The sequence below is a fragment of the Sprattus sprattus genome, assembly GCF_963457725.1.
Source record: "Sprattus sprattus genome assembly, chromosome: 4".
NCBI lineage: Eukaryota > Metazoa > Chordata > Actinopteri > Clupeiformes > Clupeidae > Sprattus > Sprattus sprattus.
In genome coordinates, this window is record NC_137923.1 from 12,084,659 (window position 1) to 12,111,340 (window position 26,682).

Consider the following 26,682-nt stretch of genomic DNA (forward strand, 5'->3'; position numbering starts at 1 on the left):
AAAAGGGGGGGGGGATATGTTCTATGTTCTATAGTGAGATCAGTGGTTCTCATTTGGAGCGCAGAACAACATTATGGAACCATTAATCTTAGAGCACTGCTGATTCTGGTTCTGGATCTGTACCTGAATCGGTCGATCTCTGAGCCTTCACCCCGGCCATCAACTCAAGACCCCCAGCTAGGGAAAACCGATGGCATAGACAGCTCGACCAATCCTTGCAGGTTGATGTAAAAACAAGCCATTCTGAGATGTGGTATTTTTAAACCATCTAAGTCGATAGTTTTATACGGGCAAACACATCTTCTCTTTCTTCCCAGCTCTGTGCCAGGCAAAGCTTCAAAACAACGTGCCACTCCAATTTAAGGCCATGTCTGATGAAGACTCAAAGCAAGCACATCCTACAGTAAATCTAAAATAAATTCAGTTATATAAATTCAAAATCAAACACACAGACACAGACACACACACAGTCACACACACACACACACACACACACACACACACACACACACACACACACACACACACACACACACACACACACACACACACACACACAAGCACAACTAACATAGAACCTGTGCATAAACACATCATCAGAAAACAACCGCTGATTAAATGCATGTAGCTCAGAGATGAACAGAAACCGTTAGTGCTTACAGACAAGACTTCATTAATATGTAACAGTGTGTAGAATACATGCTATTCCCATCATAGCCCCAGGGTTTCTGGCAAATGGCCTGTATATCAGAAAAGCATTGACTTACTATTACGTGTTCAACAATGCCTGTGTCAAACAACGGCTATAAGCAATTCTCACCTAACTACACCAAGGTCATTCATGTCAAATAACATCTTTACCAGAATAACATCCCTCTGACAAAAGAAACCCTAGAAATGTTCTTCCAGTTTCTGACTACACTAGAGAGAGGACGTTTTCATTCTTGAATAATTTTAAATGCATGAGGAGGGCAGTGCTCTGGTGACTCATTCAGTATGCACTACAGCCACCAAGCCTTTGAGGTAAATATGAAAAGTCTATGGCACCCTTGCATTGCCGTTATTGTGGATAGGAAGTTGACATGAGAACAGATGGAAAAGGTCGTGCATTGTACAGCCATGAACACAGGAAACAATCACTTGAAAAAAATCTCGAGATGATACATGTTACGCCTGATTCTTTTATTCAGTGTGGGCTGACGAACACTTTCAAATGTTTCTCATTTATCAAACTGAAAAACAATTGTGCAATGAGACGTTTACAATTCTCCATTTGCATACTACCAGCAACTGGGTGTGACATACGTGTTCAGACAGGTTGAAAGAAAAAAAGACAACACTACAGATGTAAGTGTGTTTGACCTATTCTGAAAAAATAAACATTACACACAAACAAATAGGCAGGGTCCAGAAATCTAATTAGCAATTAATTGAGAATTAACTGACACAGTGAAATTGATGACCATGATTCGACCCTTCCAGTGTCATACACTAGGCTGAGGCATGTCTTTTGACAATTGGAAAAAAACAACAACCCTCAATAGATACAGCAAGATAAAGGAACCTATAAACATTGCAACACTGCATTGACACCATGTCTCGGTAAGGCACTTCGCGCAGGACACGACTTGCTCTGTCCGTTTGTCTCAATAAATGAATCCATTTGGCACGTTTCGCAGTACATCACGTTACCTTCATGGTACCCAAGAGCATGTAATCAGGTTTTGAGCTCTAACAGAACATCAGCTGTTACCTAAGCACTCCCATGAGATGAGGTGCTCGATACCACATACCGCAAAACCCGAATGTGCCTTTCACATACATCGCCCTATGCTCTGCTTTATAAGCCCTATTAATAGCGCATTTCACATAAAGCCTAGTCGCCCATTGTTTTGTTTTTTTATTTCCATAAATAATAACAACATTTCAGTGAGAAAGTGCAAGCAGTGAATATGAGAATTGCAAACCGCCACATCGAACTGCTCAAAAGATCCATACTTTACAAATGCACACCGCAACATTGCAATGCTACCGCTGAGAAGGGAGAAATGCAAATTGCTGCTCAGCGCTATGAAGCAAATGAAGTGTAGGAGAAACGGCGTGCGACCCTGCCTGTTATCAGGACCATTAATAATAGAAGTGAAGATTATTTTTGAAGATAAGCTCTTACCATTGCCACTGTGATTCTCCTGTGGGATGACTGCTTAGCTTGTCCTTGTGTTGTGCGGCTACTGCAAAGCGTTGTCTCCACTGCCCGCTCTGCGCTACGGGGGTGTGCAAGTAACGCCGAACAATGTCTGAACGCCTAATATAGCCTAATGGGCTAGAGAAACTCGCACTCTAGCAATGCATATCAGCGTCGCGGAGATGGCAGACTTCAAATGTTAATATTTCATGCGTTCACGGCGTGAAGTACGACCTGCTGTGGGTTGATACTGTCCTGGTCCTTCGGTATCCAGTTTGTAGGGGGTCGAAAAAGAAACAAAAAAAATCTCAGTCGTGCAGCCGCTAGTGCTCTGATAATGATATCATTCAGGTTATTGAAACGCACCTCACTGCTCAGACCAGTCGCTCCAGGAGCACATCGCCAGCCAATGAAAACGCTTCATTGCACAATTATGCATTGCTCTGGGAGATGGAACGGTGCATTGTGCGGATCTATTTCCACTGGAGTGATCTAGATTTGGAATTTATTGACTCGAAAAAAATCAGTTTACTCTAAAGTTTGCGCAAGTTCTTGTGTCCATGACATGACATTTGGCTACACCAAAAACAAATTGCAAGACATATGTTTAATATCAGTTAACATTGTTTATATTACAAAATTGTAATGGTTGTAAAGAATCGGTTGCTTAGTATTATTTAGTATGAACATACATTCTGAATAATGACACAACACACGATTTTTTTCCATGGACAAGGGGACCGAGGCTTAGAATAAGCACGCAAACCATCAAATCAATCGATCCTTTGGCAAGCAGTGACAGTGGGTCTGAAGCATACATTATGTTAAGTGATGTCAGTCAAAAATAAGAGGTAAAGAATGCTTTCAAATTAAATAGCCCACAATCAAGGTCCACTGGTCATAGAATATGGTTTTAGTTTACTGAAAATATAAAGCTATTCTGGGACAGTGAATTAGCAACAACAAAAACAATATATGAAAACCTCTGACTTTAGAACACACTTAAAAATCATACATGATTTTGCACGACAGCTCATGACACAACATCATTAATATAAAAACGGCACGTGAAAAGATTTGAACATCTTGCTTTGGTTGAAGCCTTCAAACCCTTCAAACCCAATATATAATTGTATCGTTTTAGATGAATATTGTAAAGAAAACCTTTGTGCACCACCAGAGGCTGTGAGCACTTGTTTGTCCAGTATGTAGAGGGACAGAGAGACAGGGTTCAGCATCATAGCATCATTGTATGCTCTGTACATTTTTCCAAACAGATAAGGCCTGGGCAGAACAACAACTTGACGGAAAGCCTTCAAAAGTGAAGGGAAGAGATCCGTTTCCCAGATTTAGGCCATCCACTGCAAAACCAAGCATGTGTATGGCAGGATGGGAATCTTTGGATTGGAAAAAACAGATGGCCTTCTTCCACTTGTAAATACTAATTAGGTGTGGGTTAGGTGTTGTTTTATTGTGCCTCTAACAACATAACAACAACGTTGTCACCCTCCTGCTGGTGTTCTGATCTTTATTTTCTGTCTCTGGTTTACTCTCCATGTTTTTCCATGCAAGGGTTAAACTAGTGGCAGGAAAATGGATTTAAGAGTACTAAGTGAGATTTCCATTAGAAATATTTTTTTTTTTGAATGGTCTTAGTCTTAGTGGTAGAGTGGTCTAAGTCCTGCAGCTGCTTATATTAGTCTTAGCATAGATTTCAGAAACATGATCATTCTGGTCCCCCTCTGGAAGGGACGAACCCCCCCTCCCGTTGGGTGAGAACCCTCTATTTGTCTTATCAAGAAAAAACACTGTCCATGTGGCTTATAATTATACCAGATGTAGGACTAAATGGGTACTTAAGGGGAAGATAGTCGAAGGACTTGGAGCATTTAGTAAACAGACTCTGCCGCACTCTATGTGTGTAGTCATTTCTTCTGAGCAGCCATGTATGTTCATATTCTCTGAATGTTTGGATGTTTCATTTGTTTATTTTATACTTGTAGCCTTAGATTATTCACCTTGGACTTGTTGAATATGTTACTGTATTAGGAACTTATACCTGACGAAATGAATTGTGAAACTCTGACCCACTGTGGCCTCCACAGAAATTCTTAACCGCAGAAGTATACGTAGGTAACAGTGTTTTCGCAATGGCTGGCTAAGATCAGTTTCACACCGAATAGATATATGTAAGTCTTGAGGACCTGGCTAATTAAATGGGCTAGACATGCTAGAGCAAGAACTGTTAATTGTATTATACAACGGTGGATTGCCGACCAGCCTCTGCACTGGATCGAATTGTTATACGGATCGCAGAGCAGCCTGGCGTCCATCACTGGACCGAGTCGATCGAACCTATTCCGCCATTGGTTTGGCAAAATTGTCCTTTACATGTCTGTAGCATTAAGTGTATTTCTTAAGCTGAAGCTGCCAAAACAGTTACTTGGAAAATTCAATGACGATGTTAATTACAGTATACTGAGAGAAAAGGTCTTGTTGCTGCCCCCTTTGTCCAGACGTCCATCCATCTGTCTATCTGTTTGTCTGCCAGCCTGTCTGTTTATTTATCTATCTGTCTGTCTGTCTGTCTATTTGTCTGTCTATTTGTTTATTTAGCTATCTATTTGTCTGTCCATATACAGAGTCATGTAATTAATTCATCTTTAACTGGTAGCTATACAGTGGAGTTTGTTCACTCACACACAGTATGGTTCACTCTTGAATGTGAATCTGTCAGGAAAATGAAAACTTGGGCCTTTGCCATATATACAGAATATATATGCTGACTGCGATAAAGTGACTTACGGAAAAGGCTATGTTATTTTTATTCTCTCATTTACCACATTTAGGTTCTTGTGGAAAAACAGCTCTTTATGTAGGCTTCACAGACATCTCATGTGAAGCTATTTTTATCTCAATCATCATTTGGTGAAATATCTTTGTATCATGGCCTGATGAACAGTTCCCATGGCAAGAGACTGTTCTATCTTGCACATCACCACTGACAACTGTGCTCCAGTTTTCTTAATAAAGAACTGGATGAGGACGGATAAAAAAACATCATTCTAATATTAGAGGATTCTTGCCCTGGTGGAGGAGTGATCAAGTTTAGTTAGTGTTACCACAGCCTGCCTTGGATACAGCATCAGAGTGAGGCAAGCGGAACTGGAAATGTATGGACAGCGTATCGGGAGACGTGCCTTCTAGGCGCTTCTCTTTTATCTCTGAGGCTCCTTCGTGTGATAAATGATCTCCAGCTCCTCGGCTCGATAGAGGCATCCCACAGAGTACCCACTCCACTCCGCCTCAATTAGGCCCCGTGCATCCACATCGCCATGGTGATTCTGCCGTTTCAGAGTCAAACCTACTCACGACCACCCCCCCCCCACACACACACTCCTCTCAGAGGGCTGAAGAGGACGACGTAATGCTCCCTAGTATCTCACTTTCATTAGGGAAAGCATGCATGCTTTAACATTCACTTTGTCCAGCTGTGAGGACGCAGAGTAAAAATAGACTAAAAAAAACTGGCTATTACTCCCAAACACTCCAGTTCTTGAATGCGACGTCAGAGACATGATAAAAGTTGTCTCTATTTCGAGGGGTTTTGCAGTGTCTCCTAACAAAGCCATGCAGAACTAAAACTCACAACAGGCTGTACCTTGGTTGTTTTTGACACGTTATCGATTGCCTCTAGCATCTTAAGATCAATATCAATATCTTTTCTGCACATTTTTACACAGACTGTTTTCAGCCTTCCAAACAGTTGACAGACATCATCAAAGCCAAACGGTTCATTTCAGTTGGAGCAAGCCCAGTTTGGGCAGAATAGGAACCTAATCAATGTCAGATCAGACCGGTATCCGTTCAGGCAGTCAGGCGTGTTCTGGATTGTGTCTGCATCGCCTGCTAGTTGCCATCCACCATTTCATGTGGTCTGTCTTTCACAAGCTCTTCCAAACACATCTGATTGGTTAAAGTGTTTGAGATGCCTAGCAGTACGACTTCATGAAAAGCTTTCTGGTTTAATTGGGGGCTGTAAAAATGCCAAGCAGCTGTTTGATGCTGAATGGTTGCATAAGTGACAAATGCCATTGCCCTCTTTTTTTTCTTATCAAAGGAGAGAGGAATTATAATAGATGTCATTCTTCTATAGAGTCCAGCTGCGTAAATGTGATGAATGATTGTGACTGAGATGCATCTGTAGAAATATGATTGGAAACGCATTTCAAACCACTTCCAAAGGTTGTTTCGATCCGATTCACAAAAATTGGATTTCATGTCGTTTTTTGCCGTCCAGACTTTGAAAAATCTATCTAGATTTAATCTGGATATGCCAAAAACAGATTTGGGCTGGCAGTTTACTGTTGATCCGCTCTAATCTGGCCGGTCATACCTCTGTAGGCTAGGCTTCACCACAGGGCTGTTTCAATTTTATTTGGTTTTGTGCCTTTTGGCCAACAGAAGTGATGCCTTATCAAAATTATATTAAACAGTAGCCTTCTTAAACATACACATTAACATAGGGGAGAGAAACTGCTCTGTCTGCCTGCGGCTGGTGAGCTGGTAACCAGCTAATGCTGTCAGGTAGTTCTGGCCCTCACACACAGCCAACAAGAACAAATCCTAGACGAATACGTTTTTTTTTTCTATGGCCATGGTGGCAAATCTAATTATCTAATTATCATTATTCATAACACTGTAGTGTTGGTGGGTTCTAAGAAGCCAACTTGCAAATGCTGTATCGTTTGGCTGCAAGCCTTTTATTTTGTAAAGCACACCACGGGCGCAGATAGAACTGGGGACAGGGGGGACATGTCCCCCCCAGATTCATAGTGACCCTGATCCGTCCCCACCACTCTCCCTACGTAAGGCGACAATCATCAGTAAATAACGTTTAAAAAATGTTAGCGTCCCCCCCAGTTCAAAAATCCCATCTGCACCGCTGAAGCACGCAGACAGGAAAAACAGATACAGAGCAGGGGAAAGGGCTTATTTGACACTAGCGAATATAGCAACTGTAGACAGATAATGCTAACAGAAGTGGGGCTAATCTAAGGCATCAAAATGACAATAACACAGACAAACAAGCCAAGATTCCACACTGGACACAAAAGGGAGCCTTAAAACACAAGATTCTAGCTCAGAACAATTAAATTCAATTTGATTTATATAGCGCCATAATAATACAATTGTCTCAAGGCGCCAGAGCCTGGACCCCCTTAGTGCAAGCACAATGGCAACAGGGGCAAGGAAAAACTCCCTGTTAGACAGGGAGAAACGTCTCGGTTACTTACGTAACCTCGGTTCCTTAAGCACGGAACAAGATATAACAACGGGACTTGACCTAGTGTCATGGACTGGTTTGTATACAGCGATCGGGTCGAAGCTGCCCGCGCACTCTGTCTATCATTCTTTTCAAAATCTTCGCGTAAGATTTGGACTCCGAGATTATTCTCTACGCTATAACTGGTCGTATAATACTTGTTTCTATTTTTTACAACTGATTAATACTCATTACGAGCTGGTGAGTTTCGGGTTATTTTAACCTTCACTACCTCAAGAGTGCTACAAGTACGACTTGCTTTTAGAAAGTCAAGTTCACTGTCAGCAACGTGTTAGACTAGCTAGTCTCTGACTAGCCTACTAGCGGGGTTTGCTAACCTCGTGTTAGTGTGCTTATTATTTCTCTGTGTGCTGTTTTTTTTTTTTACAGAAACGTCGCGACAGAGCTACTCGGGTCGGGTTGTGTGGCAGAAGGGGAAAGGAAACAACAAGTGTTGTACACAGCATGCAATTGGTAGCTGTACATAATATACTGTATATACAGACATTCGGTGGTGAATACATGATACGAACAAGACCAGTTTAGTGGGAATACACTAAACAGTTAACAGTAAACGATCACTATTCCAACACATAGCATGAAGGGAGTAACTCAAAGCCTACGTAATGTGGAAGGTTTGCTACCCCTTGCATATTAGAATACTGTGCATTTGTTTTTGTTTTAATACAAAATCCGTTTGAGTAAAAACAGAGATCAGACAACTGAACTGGTGTAATTATTAAGTCTACCACACTCGCCTTAAGTTCAGCTGTAGGCTGTTATAGGCTGTGATGAAGTCATGCCTGCTCACTTTTACAGAGGCCTGCCCAAAAATACAATTGTGTCCACTGCTTGAAGAAAAGCTAAACGAAGATAAAGAAGCGTGAGAAACAATTCCACATATTTCAAACTGAAGAACTTGTAAGGTAGAGCAACTGTTTACTGCTCATAAGTACTTGAATGCAGCCTTCTAAATTCTGTCCAGAAGATAGGTTCAGCTGCGTAGCATTGCCAGCTCTAATGCAAACACACACACTCACACACACACACACACACACACACAGACACACACACAAACACACACACAGACACAGACACACACACACACACACACACACACACACACACACACACACACACACACACACACACACACACACACACAAACACTGACACACACTCACAGACACATACTGCGTAGCATTGCCAGCTCTAATGCTGAGCGCCTAGGCAAATTCAAATTAAATGTCATGACAGGAATAAAGCGTCAACTTCTGTCCTGAACGTCAACAAGATGACAGCTTCGTGTTGGGAGTCTGCGAGCAGAGATGTCTCCCGCCTTGATGATTGAGAGAGCAAGGCTTCAACACACTGCAATCTCACACATTTCCAAAACCTCTATCTCGCCTTCTCTGATGTGGGCCCTTGTGGATTTTGGTGCAAGAGTATTTGGCTCATCGGGCATGTTACCTTTCAGCTAGCCAGTATTGAGTGTGAGAATCTATTTTGAAGCCCACAACAAGATCCACACTCGATGTCAAGGCCGCTTCAGCGAGCAGATATTTGTTTGGACAGGCGACACTTCTGCAGATATTGTCAGATCAAGGCGTCAGGAGAGGCAGCGAGTAGAGGGAAGGGGGGTTATGTAATGTGACAGCTCTTCCAAAAGCTGGAAAAGCCTTTGACCTTCTTCAGCAGAGGAACACTGCGTTAGATTGAGCATGCATAATGAACTAATGGCAGCGCACTTTTCACTAAAATAAACATTTGCCTTTTACGAAACGCATGATGATCTGCTTGAGATTTTTCTTGTCCATAGAGTGGACATACTGATTGACCTTTACAGTGCACTTACCAGTGTGGTAGCTCTCCTCATACATAAAACATGAACTGGGATAATTGTTATTCTGACCTCCACACTAATGGAGTAAATCCATGGGAACCTTCTGATTACAAGAGTCTACATCTAAAGTCTCCTCTCCATTTATTAGTTTAGTTTTTTTTCAATGCAATAGAGTTTGAGCCTTTGCGTGTTTGCTCTTAGTCACCGTGCTGGTTAGAGCCAAAATACAAAACCCTGAGACATGCGGGAGCAATTTTCTTTTGTTGTCCCCCACTCCGGCATTATGATGAGTGTAAACACATCCGAGAGGACATCAAAGAACAAAGTCCACCTTCAGTGGGATTCTGAAATGCCCTTGTTTGATGGAGCAGCCCTAGTGCTAATCACACTTCCAGCTGCTCCTCAAATCTGGCCCAGGACCTACTACTTTCTGAGAGACAGCACAAATGCATATCACTGTGGTTTCATGGTGCTGATGGAGATGCTTATAACAGCTGAGTGCAGAATGAATCCAACCCAGTTATGACATGTAGTCAGCTGGTAAATTATCTGAGAAATAAACAAAAAAAATGGTTTAACATATAACCATAGTTGTCAATAGGTGTCATATCTGATATACCATATCTACATTACTAGAAGATTAAATATAGTTTTATTGAAAGTGTCCCATTGTCATTTTTGTTACTTTTATCAAATGAGCAATGTGAATGATTAGATGGTGCGAGGTCTAGCAAGGAGACCTGGGATGTTTTCAGAAGACGCACAAATGAATGTCGATCTCCTAGCTAATCATCAACAAACTTTTGGTGCTAGGCTAACAGACATGATGTTCCCAATGCAAAGGGGGACTATTTTCTCTAGGCTACTGAAATGTGATACACAATGTTTGGTGGCTACAACATTTTTGTGCTGAAAAGCAACGTACTATTTATAATTTAATTTAACTTAATATTTATAATGTCTCTGGCAACAGTGTTATAAAAGCAATAAGGTACTCGAGGCAGTACTGTATCGTCAATAACTGTTCGACTGCTTTGACTTTGACAATAAATTATATAATTAAAATAAATAAGAAGCATTTATATACATAGTGCAAAGTGGTAGCGAGTTAAAGGCTAATGTGAAAAGGCTGCTTCCCCGATTTTCTTACGGCTGTTGCTGGGAACCTCCAATAAACTAGAATTCGATGACCGCAGTGTTCTTAAAGGCAAGTATTTGACTAGGGAGTTTGCAATGTAACTTGGTCCTAGCCCATTAAGGGACCTTAAAGTAAATTATAAAGGTTACTGGAAGCCAGTGCAGAGCTGATAAAACTGGACTTATGTGCTCTCTCCTCTTGGTTCTGGTTAATAGCTGAGCTGCAGAGATTTGAATGAGAATAACTCCTCTACTTTCTCACCACTAATACCCCTTTCAGAGCGAGAGCGAGACCATTCATGCCTCTTCAACCCACTAGCCCACCTGCCGAGCCCATGAAGCTGGATCGAGCCCGGGTTTGTCAGTCTTGCTGTTCTGCCACCGCCAAGAGTCTTGGAATACTTGCTCTGGATCAACCTCTCACTTCCAAGTCTTCAATGGCAGCTGTTTGAGCTCCCTCATTATCAGAACATCAGAGTATCCCGTCGCCCTGCTGTTGTTGGTTTTCCCTGGCTGTCTTCACTCAACCCTCACTTAAACTGGGCTGACAACACTATTTTGGGATGGAGTTCTTTCTTTCTGTCCTCGTGTCATAAGTCTGCCGTTGCTCCTGTCCCTTCCCCCATAACAATTAAAGAGTTCCCAGTCGTTTTAATGTGCCCTTGGAGTGCCCCCAAGGGTTGACTCTCCCCCTCACCATGACCAAGTACATTTCTGAGTCATTGGCTGCTGGCATCATCTGTCCCTCCTCATCTCCAGCAGGAGCTGTTTTGTACACTATCAAGAACTGTTATCCTCTACCTCTCATGGCAACTGCTTTTCAGTTATTTCAAGGGGCTCCTATTTTTACTAAGCTTGACCTGCGAGACACCTTGTGAGGATGAGGGAGGGGGACGAGTAGAAAACTGCCTTTATCACTCCCACAAGCCACTATGAGTACCTTGTTGTTCCATTTGGTTTCTAAACCTGATTGTTCAAATCCTTGATTGTGATTGGCTAAAAGCCGTTGTAAAATCCAGCATTACCTTACAATTTGACCTGATTACATTCCATATTACTGCGCAGCGTAATGGCAAGGCATTCATATAGCGCATTTCATACCCAGTGTTCCATCTGGCTGTTGCATTGCTTCAAGGGTTGCGTGGCAACGATTTATTTAGGAACTATAATATTTAGTGGCGGAAGAATGACGGTTTATCATTAAACTATTGTTTCTTAAATTGAATTGTCTTTATTTATGAAACCATATCAAATATGTGTAGTAACAGGTTTAGAAAAGCAATAAGCCCCGCGAGTCCGTGCTTTGCGCTGATTTTAGAACAGGTAAGGGGGTTTAACGGCACTCCGCTTCGCGTCGTGCCTAACAACTCCCTTACCTGTTCTAAAATCAGCGCAAAGCACGGCCTCTTGGGGCTTATTGCTTAATTGACCAATGCCCCAGCTGTGTTTCAGGTTCTAGTCACTCATGTCCTTCGAGACCTGTCTCTTTTATGGATATTTCACTTTGTCCCCACTCTCTTGAACATAGGCTCCATGTTGGGCATGTTCTCCAGTGGCTCCTGGAGAACAAATTATTTGTCAAGGCAGTGACATTCAAGGAATTCAAGGAATGACAGTAACAAAGTAATTTCCTAATTTACAGGAGTGGAAAAAAATCAAGTCCACTCTTCGGTAACACAGTGATCGCATCAGAAATGATATTGTTTACACGTCATACTGCATTTAGCTGTGTTTTGCCTTTTCTAAAAGCACACAAAAATGGATAAAAAGCATCACTAATAGGTGCCTAGACTGCTTTCTGTCGCTGAATTCGCAAATTGCACAACCACATTATGAAAAGTAGTCTTAATAGACTTTGAAAAACACGTATTGTTCTTTTGACTCCACTTAATTTCTAGGAAGGTCCACATTACTTGTTACTTTGAAGCATAGATTTGGAATCAGCATTTGAATTGTTTCCCTCACCGGAGCCCCCATAGCAATGTCCGCAGTCCATGTTTGAGATTTTTTAAATAAGGAAAGACTCGTATTGTTATAAACGTTTGCTTGGTTTTATGTGCACAAACTTCGATGTCCAACCTGAGAAAGTGTTTGTTTAATCCCAGATAAACATTTCAAACGAAGTTGTCTGTGCCTGTAGAAGTTGCAGTTTTTAATGCTATGGTTGGTCAAAAGACTTTTTATGGATTTGTCTGCCAGGTTCTCATTGGACCTGGGTCCTGTGTGAATCCACTGCTGATGCATGCTAATAGTAAGCTAGTGAAAAGATAAGCATGTTAATCACATCAAATAAACACAGTACTATTAGTAGGTATGGATTCCGAAACCTGGTATTAAACGGGACTAAATTATTAAGGACCATAGTTTTCATAAGCCCAGATGTTACCTGTTCTTTTATTGATGATTTTTAACATTAACAATACAACATGTGTTGACATCAAAAGGAAAATGTACTTTTGAATACAAGAATTATTTTTTTATTTGACTGAACAAATGTTGTTTTGGAGTACTGTTTGTCCAGAAGTATCTATATTTTAACTCAAGTAATGGAGTAATTTGTCCACATCTGCATTTGACACCATCAAGACGATACAATGCAAGGTATCAAAAACAATAGAAATGATAGTTTCAAAAAAGGTTGGCACAATAACCAAGATATATTAAACATATATTGTAGATATTATATAAATAATAAAATAATAAAAGTCAATTTAGACTAATGGGTTAGCATTTCCTCCTCAGCCCTGTGGTAAACAAGTCTGATGAATTCTTTGATGAGATGCTCTTAAATTCATAAGTGATTCTTAATTGCATGGTAATTTCTTTGTCACTCAAAATGTTTGTGTCCTTTTTCTGCCATAATAATGAATGCAGAGTTTGGCATGAAATGTGTCTCTTGCCTGTCATAACCACCTTCGGTGTAAAAGTAAATGCGATCTGAGTGAGATTTTATTACCTGTGATTGTCTATTCTGTCACGACATTTAGCGACAGGAAATGCCTTTTTGGTGGAGGTTCAGTTTAAAATGCAAGAAAATGCATTGAATGTATTTGTGTTTGTGTACCTATTTTACATAGTTTCAACATGCTGTGAGAACACACAAAGTACCTAGTGCAAAAAGCAGCAGCAGCATTAGCAGCAGAAAAAGACACATAAAGAAAGAAAATAAACATAGAAAAACACCACTAAAATGGGGAGCTACGACTGAAACCAGCGCTGAGGGACTGAAGCGGAGAAACCAGGGCTGAAAGGCTGAAGTAGAGAAAGCAATGGCACTGTTAGGAGAGGTGGGTTGTCCCTGGCCCGTGCACTCAGTTCAGCTCAGTGCAGTGCCATGTTGAAGCCCAGCAGTCTACTAGAGCGGAGGTCTCTGTGGGGGATCGCATTTCACAACACCGGAGCATCGTGTGACCACGGCTCGATAACGACAACACCACAAATGAAAACCCTATTAGGGAGAGCAGAAAAATAAAGATCCGTTGAGTTAGTTACAAGGGGGAAGAGAGATAAACAGACAAAAGTGAAGAATAAAACCGATCTCCTATGTTCGGGGCATGCTGTGATGCAGGCCATATGTCAGGGCTGGCAATATTTTAGTCCAGCACACGTCTGTGACCTAAACACCTTAACGTTTTAAACAGCAAGAGTTTACATGAATGGATTAGCAATGAATTAGCAGGAAATATATATTTTTCTGTTCCTCAATGATTACTGAAAATTGTTCTTGGTGCTATACGGTTTACAAACTCACACATTTCCCACACTCAGGCCTGTAGCCAGGCCATCATGAACACAAAAACAGAAACACTAACTGAACAGAGAAACACTCACTGAACAGAGAAACACAAACTGAACAGAGAAACACAAACTAAACAGAGAAACACATAACACCCTGATGGAGACTTATTCTCATTTAATTTTTGAAGGATATGCTGCAATAGCCATTAACATTGAATTTGTTCATTCTACGTTATCCTTTCCATGACAAAAGCATATTGTGTTTGCTTTGTAGACTTTAATGAATTTAATGGAAATTGTACAATTTCAATTTCAAAATCAAAACAGAGAAGGATTATTTATCTCTTATCACTAAAGGGATCCACTAAATTCGAGATCCAGACACTGTATACACACACACACACACACACACACACACACACACAGACACACACACACACACACACATTATGTAAACAGCAGAAGAGTAACTGTCGGTTAGGAGTGATGCAGCCTGAGCCCACTCACTGCTGCCTGATGCCCATACGTGTAGAACCAGCCCACAGAGTGTTCCTCTGTCTGATCCCTCATGTTACTAAGAAGAGTCTGCAAGAGGAGTGGGCGTGCAGATTGTACTCAGAGCTCTCTCTCTATCTCTCTCTGGGGGGTGGGGGGTGTGAGAGGCTGAAGCCAAGAAAAGAATACTGTGAAAATATCCTGATGTCATCCCCCCCAAGCACACACACCTCTAATCAAACAGAACCCCCTCAATGTATCTCAATCCCCCGCACAACCCCCCAAGACAAAGCAAACAACCCCCCCTGGCCTTTGGTATGCATATGCTGCATGAGGTAATATGATTTACAGTCGAAGCCCACACTCTAATTTCATGTCCCTCGCCTGCACTCCGGCCATCGCAAAGCCCCCCACAGAGAGCCCTCGGAGGGGCCTATAGTCGTCTGCCCCCCCATAAACCCTCAGAGGGGCATGTAGTCTGGATGCTCCCACGGGTGGTGAGGTAGGGGAGGGGGCCAGCCGCAGATAAACGTGTGCTCCAGGGATGATGCTTGATCCACAGCTCAAACACGCTGGGTGCCAAAGCCAGGAGGATACTAAATAAGCCCTCCGCAGAGGAATGCTAATATAATTACGGCACACGATTGTGTTACGTTGTACGTACCAATGCACTGAGTCATACATAGGCCAGATGCATCTAGATAATGCATCATAACACAAAGGTTTCCTTTGGCTGGGTTTATTGTGCTGTTTTACACAGTACTGTCGATGTGTGCTATATGCTTTGTATCTTGCAAGTCATTTTTGCTGTTCTTTGCCACAAAAAAAAATCCAGAAAAACAGAATGAAAAAAAGGAGCGCTAGGGAGAGAGAGAGAGAGAAATTATGTCTTCCACCAATCCTGTCAGCCATGGACGCCCATTCAAAGTCTTTCATTCTGTAGCTACTGATCTCCATGGCAACCCAGACCAAGTTGTCCTTTCGTTTTACCCGGCGACTGAGTATAAAAAGCAGTGCAGCGGGGAGGCCAAAGATGCATCCTTAAAAACTACCAGTTGGGGCTTCACCATGTCTTCTTTTAAACTTGGCATTAAATAAACAGGTTCTGCAGACCTTGCTCTTACACCCCAGTGCTTTTGTGACACACCACCGTCTCTCAACATGGTGCTACACAGGCAAAAGATTAGCACAGACAAACAGACAACCCCTCTTCAAGGAAAGACAACAGACAGTGGCAGACCCTGAACATAATATTCAGACAGTCATCATCGCTCTCTGAACAAAATCGAGCCGGAGCCCAAGCCATGGAAATGCAAGGTGTGTAATACTATAGAGACTGCGTGCCACACAGAAGCATGTTACAGACTGCTGTGCCTGGGCTCGGCTCAGTAATCACAGAGCGCTAGCTGAGGACGGCGAGAGCCCTTGATAGAGGGAGTGTTTACAAGGGCTTTAAACAGATTCAGAGACACCATCACACCCTCTCACCTCACCTGAAGTATCTGCAGTTGGGCCAACAGCCAGGGAACACACACACACGTTCACATCTCTAGTTGCTATTAGGGTCTCAGTATCATTGCATGGAAAACACAACAATTAAGGTTTAATTAAATATATATTATGAGTAGTATTATTATCAAGAACAAAAATAGTTAATGAAAATGTTTATTTTTTATTTTATTTCATTTTTAAGTCAGAATGTGACATCAGCAGATAAAATCAAGACTGTATTGATTTAATTTAATTTGAGGACATGCCCAATGACTGTTTATAACTGTTGTTAATTTCATTTTCATTAAGCCATGTGGTCATGTTAGTGAGAACATTTTTGTTACATGCCTACTACTGCACTAGCAGCTCTGTTGCTGCTTACAGTAGTGAATAGGAGTGCATCTTAGGGTGCCAACCACATTGAGATGCAGAGTGCATGTTTCAGTGTGTGTGTGTGTGTGTGTGTGTGTGTGTGTGTGTGTGTGTGTGTGTGTGTGTGTGTGTGTGTGTGTGTGTGTGTGTGTGTGTGTGTGTTTGGCACTGGCTGTTCGGTACAGAATCTCTGGAGTTTTGGCACATCTCTGCGAACTGACATTGTTTTGAAAGTCAGCCTTGTGTGTGGCTCTGTTCTGTGTTTTTTTCTCCTCCTGCTTTTGACAGTAGAAGGCCTTAAGAAGATGATGCGCTCTTGAACAGGCACCCCTTTTTCATTAAATTTGTCAATAACAATTTTGGGTGAAATTCAAGGTCCTCCCCCATACACACACATCCTTTTGTAATGCCATTTGTTCTCTCTCTCTCTCTCTCTCTCTCTCTCTCTCTCCAACTGTCATTCTTTCTGTTTCCCTTCCCTTTACATTTTTTGTGTCCCTCCCCCCACACCACTGTTTCTGTTAGGGAAGTATTATTATTGCAGTAAATAGTAATATGATGTCATGAGGTATCTTATTATGGTATGTCAGGAAACATTTTTATTCAGGACAACAACAATTCTTCCTACCATTAAATAAGGAGTTTTTTTAAAGTCAAAAAGTCCCCCTCTTGCCCTCTACTTGATGCCCTCTCCCCTTTCCTCTTGTCTGCTCCGTGTCTCTGCCTTTGACACTCCAGCTGGTGGAGTCGCTGTGATGGGTGTCAGATCAAGAACACATGGGCACAGTGGAGGAGGTGGGGATGGGGTGGTATGGGGTGGGGGGGTAAAAGCTGGAGAACTGGGAGGGGGCAGAGAAACAAGGGGGAAAAGGCAAAGTGGACAGTGAGAGCGAGAAAGAGAAAGGGAGGGAGGTGAGGTTGGAGAGGTACATTGAGAGAAACATAGAAGGAGGGAAAGAGAGAGGTAGAGCAAGAATAAAGGAGGGCGATAAAGAGACAGAGTGGAGGACAGAAAGGAGGGCAGAGAGACAGGATAGAGGTGGAGGGTGGAAAAAGGGAACAAAAGAGTAAGAGAGAGATGAGTGAAAAAGGGTGAGAGGAGCAAAAGACACAGCATGTAGGTGGAGGCTGGGAAGCAGGGGAGAGAGGGAGGAAGGGAGAGAGGGAGGGAGGAACGGAGGGAGAAAGGGGTGATGAATAAAACATCACAGACTCGGTATGCAAGACTTTCATTCTGCCCTCTAATGAAGTGATTTCTGCCTCAGAGATGCACACAGTGCTGCAGAACACGACCAAAACACAGCAGCCCTGATGAATCTATTGATCTATGATTAGCCTGACGACAGTCACATGGTAACCCCACCAAACAACGGCGTCGCTGCACTGTGACATGACGGCAAAAGAAAAAAGAGCCACAGAAAAATAAAGATATAAAGAAATAACCAAAAAAGTCAAACAAAAATGCTAAAGAGATGCAGATGAAATCCTGTGATGCTTCCACAGCTGCCAGAAAGTGACAGCTAAAAGCTTAGGCAGCGCAAAGGGCTCTACCACTACATTTTATCTCTCTTGCTGCCATGGAAGGTTTAAAGGTTGCAATTAGCCAGGTTAATCTCTCTACAATTGCTCAATTAAATCTTTTAACTCCCCTTTGGCTGGCATGAGCAGTGCACCTGTTACTGCAAATTAACCATTCAGGCAGGAAGCTAGGCGGAACATGATATGAGTTTGTAACAGGAGAATGTGACGAGGTGTGTGTTGGTAGTATTGTTAACAGAATGTGTTTTGTGGTTGAACACTCATCTAAAGTACTCTGCTTGCACAGGGCAATACTGTAATACCCCTTTGTAAGTCTGTATATGTGTATTTGCTTCATGGTCACAGTGCCATCTTGTATAATGAAAAATATATTTTCGGCACAACACACAAGCCAGACATTGTGTGTTTGTGTGTGTGTTGTGTGTGTGTGTGTGTGTGTGTGTGTGTGTGTGTGTGTGTGTGTGTGTGTGTGTGTGTGTGTGTGTGTGTGTGTGTGTGTGTGTGTGTGCATTTATACACAGAGACATGTATGCAGGCCAATTAGTGGGGCAGCAGGCTTCCAGGGATTGTTGTGAGTCTCGGAGTTGAGCAGATACAAGTCGCAGGAGACAGCAGGGAAGAATTCAACACACACATGGTGGCTGTTATTGTTTGTTGTGAAATGGCTATTCACAGATTTGGATGATTTACTTTCTCCTGAAAGGAGGGTCAAGGGAATATTTCTGCATGGTACGTCAGCTTCATGTGTGTTTCAAATCAGTGTCATTGTCTGTCAAATTATCTTTTGTGAAAGAATGTAAAGCTGTGGTTCGCTGCTATTCCTTTGTCATGTCACAGCTGAATTAATGGCCGTCTTCATGATTGTCACACTTCAGGCCTTTAGGTGTCATGGTTTTGGACTTTGTTGGCCTCTGGTGGCTGTTGTTGGTCATTATCTGCTTTGTAAAGGAATTTCTTGTGTTTTGTGATGACCCCGCCCTCCTGTTATTGTCCTCACCTGTGTCTCATTTTGTAGCTTGATTTAATCATTGTCTATATTTATATATATATATATTTAGATATGTTTGATGATAGCGTTTGTAACTGTCGTCATTTATGCCTGGTGTTGGTTTAATGTTATCTGTCCACAAGTCAGTTTAAGCGCCATGTTAGACCTGCCCTCCTGTGGTTCTAACGTGTTGCAGGTTCTCTTCTGTGTAAAACGGATTAACAGATAGCATTATTTGGGCTGTGTAGAGAAGGGAGCAAAGGAATTGCTTTCAAACTTTCTGAGAATTCTAATTTCTGCCTCTTGGCACCTCCCTCTACACTAGCTTTCCATACTAGTGTCAAAGGTGGGATCCTTAAGATAATGATGCTAAAGGTGATTGAGGGGCTCATGCAGTGGAAGGGGGCACAACTTTAAGCAAATATGCTGCTGCTAGCAGATATTCAAAGAGTCTCAATGAGGATACCAGATACTGCTTGGTGCCTGCCAGAGTGAGACTGTCAATGGAGCCAGCTTTCCCCAGTGTAGGACCAAGTTGGACTGCCGAGTGACAGAACATCAACACTGCCAGGATCTGGGTCTGGACCTGGCGACATGCCAAGTTCTCTTGGAACTGTCAAAGGACCTGGGGACATCGGACAACGGACATCGGGCCGACCTCTGCTTTCCTGGAGGCCACCTGGGTGCTGACCCTATGAGGCCAGGAGCATCTTGGCGGGGAGCAACGATGCTGCTACACTATAACCGGGAAGGACTACAAGAGACGTGCCTCATCCAAGTGTAGATGGCAGCTCAGCTCAATGCATGGCAAGTGGAAGAGATGGCAGTCCAAGTCTCCTTCGCTCTGGAAGGCAAGGCTCTGCTAGTCCTCACGGATCTATAGGCTAAAACCGGGCCGCTGAGAAAGTGCTGCAAATGCCTGTTAGGTTGACCTTTTGACGCTGATGGCGCTAGGGACAAGCTGGTCAAACAATGCAGGAGAAGACGACCTGGGCTCTTGTCGCAGGCCTCCATTTCTACTCCAAACTTGGGTGTCCCAACCTTCAACGCTACGATACAAGACAAACTGGCCCTCCAAGCATTCCTCTGGAGCCTCCAGCCTAAATGACTGTGAGAGCACATTCTCCTGAGCAAACCGCAGTCCTTGCCCACCATTTCATCGGTTCCCCCAGGATCCTGCTGGATCCGGCCCAAGACAACAGGGATGGAGGTGCACCAAGATGCAAGGTAAAAGATCTCTCTGGGTGACCATTGACGGCGACACCACTGATCACCAGTTCTGGTTGGCATACATCAATGGACTGTACCTTTTGGCTAAATGATAGACAACTGTGACAACTGTCCATGTTGCTGGTGAAAGGGGGCTGCAATCCACTCTGCCGCATTTTCTACTGTTTCTACCAACAGTGCCATTAGGTGTAGGGTGAGTAAGATAATTTAGGGCTACTGAACAATCATTCTATCATTCTCCACCTTTTAAAAGCTATCATTTAAATTTGACCAATAGCAGGAATACCAGAGGTCATTTAGTATGTCCTGTTTATTCACCTGACAGGGATAGCTGAGTAAGCCATCATTATTGGGTGTGTAGCCAACAAGCTAACCGTTACCTAAACATGCACTGAGATACCTTAAGTGATTTAACTTTGTTTCCATGTTCTAGAGTCTAGAAGTTTCCATCACTACTGTACTTGCCTAGAGAACGTATGTTCTGAGTGACAGGATGAGATGTCAGAGTTCAGTGGAGTCATTTCAAGGCTCAGTGTCACTTTTGCTCAACCCCATTTAACAGCCCACTTTAAAATGCATTAAGAGGATTAATAAAACCTTCTGCAGTAATGTCTTTCGAATCCAAACCCATATGGTTACTCACGATGTGAGAGAAAAAATTATGTATTTCAAGCAAGTCATTTAAAAATGGGGATCTTCCTTTGCTGTGGTCATTCTGGTTTTAGCCAAGATGTTCAAAAGAAGTCTGAGCCTCCCTGGTCTAGTTAATGCTCCCCTCCTCACGATTGGTAGCACATAAGAGAACATATCCCTGCTTCCTAATAGAAGTCAATGATGAGAGTTACGGAGGGGGGTGGGGGTGTTTCTAGAGAACAAGGCTTAGTATCCATGGAAACCGGTGCTGGTGAGAATGTCCGTCACAGGAAGCTGTGTGTTGTAATTGCACAGCCTTTGTGCTGACATCAAAAAACACACAAATAACAGTAATTAGGAGACAAGTGGGAACACCTCATCCATCCTCAAAGATGAGACGTCTGCTTGTGTGGTGCTACACGCGACACGCATCTAGAACATAACACAGGTTTCACCAAAGTTTCAACAATCGCAGGTCATTTGTTGGCCTGTAAGATATTTGTGTTCACGCAGGCTAGGCACCGTTAGTGTGCTTCACATTCGGTGTATGCAGTATCTACATGGCAAAGTAATGATTAACACCTCTGAATCCAACCCAGAAATCACATGGTTATTTCCGAGGCCCCACCAGACCAAGAAATCCACTTAAAAAAACGTAGAGGGTGGGGGAAGAGATGTGAAAGACATTGTAAATGACTGACCACCAGAGTTTTCTTCAAATAAGATACAGCGCATCATTACCCAGTGGCTGAGAGGAGAAGCAGGAGGCTAGCCCACATGTCAGAGCACTGCAGAGAAAGAGAGAGCGAGAAAAGAATGAAAGAAATAGGGGGAGAGACAGATCACAGACAGAGGGAGAAGGAGAAAGAGAGGGAGTGAGAGAGTGAAAGAGAGAGATCTCTACCCCTCACACAGAGAAGGGGAGAGTGAGAGAGAGATCATTGTATTCTAGTGAGAAGCAGAGGTGGGGCTCTCTCGGGAGCTCTTCAGCCACACAATGACTTCGACGTCTCCGCTGAACTCCATCCAGCAATCCTGAGGAACCCTTTGGCAGTGATGTGGTTGTGTTATTATTCATACTGGGGAGTGTATCTGTGTGTGGGGTGGGGGAGGGGGGTGTAGGTAGGATAGGAGATTGAAAAATGCTTTCCTGGTAGGCTTTGAATGTGTTCCCTTGGCGTCTTTATTCATCATTTCTGGTAAACCCACCTCTCTCCTTTCCCAGAAGCGGTCCCGATGAATCAACTTAGCCTTGCAAACATTGCTGATGTTTTGAGATTTTATAGCAGAGCTAGGTTGTAGGACTGCAGGTTACCATGGAAACAACAGATATAATACCACTAGTAAGTAGGGGAGCCAAATGACAACAGGAAACAGACATATGTTGACAAACAATCCTCGGATTCTTGTGGTGTAGCACCTGGTCAATAACTAAAACCCTCTTTCCTCTACGATTTGTCTCACTTTGTTTATGCCATTCTGTAATTATTCAACAAAAGAAGCTCTCAACCAGTAAGGAAGATTCCCAGCATAAGGTAAGACAAGGTAAGTTTATATATACATAGGATAATTCCTACACATTGGCAATTCAAAGTGCTTTACAAATGAGAAGATAAAAGAACATTCAAAAATGAGATTAAAAAGGTATACTATATTAAGTATATTATAAAAGAATCTACAAAAATAAGATTCAAAACAAAGCTGAAAGAATATAGAACAAATAAATAAAGTAAAGAACTATAAAGTAGGGTGTATTTGATCAGTTCACAAAAGGCATCTGAGGCCACAGAAACACTGCCAATCCCTTGCTTTTTGAATTCCGCAAATTATTTATTTTCGTATATTTCACCTCATGTGATCAATGCATTAATTCATATTTGTTTATAATCTCCTTTATACTTATTTGGCAGCTTATGACAGAGGATCAAAGGGCGACACAAGAGAGGGCTTTAAGCCTACAGTTCAGGTAGAGGTATAGTGTGTGTGTGGGTCAGCCTGAAACTAGGGTCAACGGTTAAGACCGAAAGAAGATGTTAGATTTAAATGTCAGCTAGGCAAGGTATCAAAAGTATTGTCAGAATAACCACGAGTGTCATTTACTGTACATAGTTTTATTTTGGATATTGAAATATTAATAAGTCGATCACATGTTATAGCAACAGTGACAGAAAATAAATATAATTTGCTGATAAGACACCAATCAGAGAGCTTGACTAGGATATAATAAAAAAAAAGGTCAATGATACAGCTGAGTATTTTGAGTCTTTCTGAATATATCTGCCAGCTTGATGAAATAAAAGAAGACTACTGTATCTATTTTCTATCTCACAAACTCTCGAACCAAAGGTAAAAGTATTTCATTTTTAGAGAGAATATTTCAGCTAACAATGACTGTGTGTCTGTATCTCTCTCTCTCTCTCTCTGTGTGTGTGCCACAGAATAATTTATCCAACACAGAAGCCATATATCATCCTAGCAGCAGAATAATTTAGAGAGCTCCTCTCTCTGTCTCTCTCTGTCTCTGTATCCTGTATGAAGGGTGTGCAGAGATCTCCACATGGTGCTCTGCCTACCCTCTCACTCATTCATCATCTCAACACTCAGAGAGCAGCGACTATGGTGCATATTGGGGCCGCAGTCAGCTGCTGTCAGGGCAGATATACAGCTCCAGGAAGTCTCCGGGCCTCACTGAGCAGACAAATTCATACTCCACGAGAGAGATGGGGAGGGGCGTGATCTGCTCTGATGGATCACAGGAAGTGGAAGGTGCCTTGGGTCAAGCCAGGAAAATAAAATAAAATAAAAAGTCCTGAATGACTCTCCGCTCCCCTGGGGGTCAACAGCCTTTGTTATGGCTGTCTTTTCCTCCGCGCTCCAATTTGTCGCGTCCGACTGAGGACGAGTGAGAGAGAGAGAGCGAGCGAGCTGTTGCTTTGGTAATAGGGTCATGAGGCATGATGGGGTTTATTATGAGAGGGCAGGTAGTGACTGAACAATGCATCACCTTTTAATGGTGCAAAGGCTGCAAAAAAGTAGAATAGTAGAGAAACAGAACAGGGAATATAAGTGAAGTGAATCACAAGTGAAAGTAAGGAGCGAGAGGATGGGAGACAGAGAGATAACAAAAATGAGAGAATGAGAGAGAATGCGAGATTAGACGAGTGCCAGGGTGCCTCTCTCGTCATCTGCGGGGCATGTAGTTTGTGCTACATGCCCCTACAACTCTCTGCGGACTGCAGGAGAAACACTGGTAATGAAATTGTGTTTGACACACACACACGCACACACTCTCACACTCAGAAGAAGACACAGAGGATTACAGCAGGCACATACACACTGGGATATGAATGATACAACAGGAGCGGCTTGCACACACATGCATTCGTGTGTGTATGTGTGTGTAGTGAGTCAGAGTGCTGCACTGGGTCCAGCCGCACTCTCGTTTCTCCCAGGCTGCGGCGTGCAATGAGACTGTTTTATTCAATTAGGGTAATAAAACGCAGCCTCAGGAAAGTAAACAGGTTTCAGGGGAGCTGCTGTAAAGCCCAGCCGCACTCCAGATTATTCACATTGATGAATGTAGTATGAACTGTATGTATTATTCAGGCCAAATTCTTATCAGCTGCAGGGGATTTACATGTGACTATGTAAAACACTGAAGGTGTCATGTTTCAGACTTGAAAGCCTTTTAACAATGTTGTATACATAAATTACTTTGGCGATTAGCAGGTGATGAACTTATAACATACATTTTCAGTTATATATAACATATAATATATGTTACTAGCTGATTGGTTTTCTAAGCACAGAGAAATGAGTGGAGAGTGTGAGAGTGTCCGCCACAGAAAATCGCACAGCTCCTGTGGGTTCACCAGGCTGGTTTGAGATCACCACCTAGTGGTCTCAGTTTTCACACATCCACGCCCAATCCATTCATGTTTCTTTTATTTTTTTATTTTGTCTTTCTGTAAATATATCTTTCTGTAAACATAATAGGCCATCATAGACTCACAGTTGTGAGACTTCAATCAATGTGGCGATAACATGACAGTCACTTGCAAAAGCTCATTGCTCAAGCTTTACGTGTGTTGTCACTGGTTCATGACTGGGCCAACAGTAAGATTTTAAACACAGCAGCATTTAAAGTGGACACTACCTGTCCACTTCTGGCTCTCGAGGCTTAATGGCTGCAGTGCTCTCGCCCTGACCTAAGAAGTGCGGGAAGGAGTGAGCAGTTTCTTAGAGCCAGCCACAGATGAATCATCTGCAGCTCATTCACCTCCAAGATGGACGCTGCCTTTCATTCCCTCGCCTCGCCTCCGCCTCTCACCTTCACCACCCTCCCCCACCCCCTCCCTCCTACCTTGACTCCCCCTGTACCACCACAACCTCAACACCATTTCACCTTGCCTCGCTTCACCATGCCATGCTCAGCACTTAAGGATGAGGTTTGCAATGCAATGAATTCTGCTTTGTGCAGCATATTGTGATTTCAAGCTGTGCGCGCATTTCCTTAAGGAAATACCAGCACTTGGCCTGCAGCAGAAGGATAGTGTTAAAGCAGTGTGTAAGATGAAATGTAAACAAGACTTTTGAAGATGTAAACTTTCTACATTCACAGAGCCACACGTTTATGGAGTCTATGTCTGTGTCTGTGTGTGTATGTGTGTGTGTATTGGGAGGTGCTGGCGTGTGTTCTAAAGGTGACGGATGGCCTAGAGTGTGTGACGGGCAGGAAAGTTCCGGTTGTAAAACAAAACATCAGCGCGCTGTTTTATGGGCTGAGTCACAACCAACACTCCAGTCGCAGAGAGATCATTAAGGACATGAAAAAGCGCACACGCACACATACACACACACACACACACATACACTCACACACAAACACATGCAGGCTTCCCACTAACACTCAGACACATTCATTTGTTTCCTTCCAGGGATCCTTACAAAGTGTGTGTGTGAGGGTAGGGGAGCGTGCAGTGCTGCTGCTCTGAGACACCCTCATTTATTTCCATTCCTGCTACTTGCTAGTGGAAATCGCTTTTAGCAGTGTGTGCAAATGTGGGTTTATATGTGTGTGTGTGTGTGTGTGTGTGTGTTGGTGTGTGTGTCGGTGTGGAGTGAGACAAAACCACGGGCTGTGTGTGCTTAAATAATACATGCATCCCTGTGCTGTGGCTTGTGTCTGTGTGTGTCTGTGTGTGTCTCTGAGTGTGTGTGTGTGTGTGTGTGTGCATGTGCGTGTGTGTCTGTGAGTGAGACAAAGCATTGGCTGTGTGTGTTTAACTAATATATGCTTTTTTTGTGCTGTGTGTCTGTGTGAGTGTGTGCATTACAATGTGTGTGTGGCCATCTGTTAGTGTGTGCGTTAGAGAATGAGTGTGTGTACAGTATGTACATACATTAGCATGTATATGTGTCCCTGTGTGTGCACATACGTATGTGTGTGCACATATGTGTGTACTAGTGCATGTGTTTTTATGTGTATGCCTCCGCCTCCCTGTGATATGACTGGGCGTCTCTCTCTCTCTCTCTCTCTCGCTCTCTCTCTCTCTCTCTCTCTCTCTCTCTCTCTCTCTCTGTCTGTCTCTCCTCTCTCGCTCTCTGGCTGCCTGCCTCAGAACAGCGTTGGCATGTGCAGCACGTCGCCTTCTCTCACAAGCAATCCCCCCTCCCCCTCAGCCTGAGTATAAATCAGTGAGCCA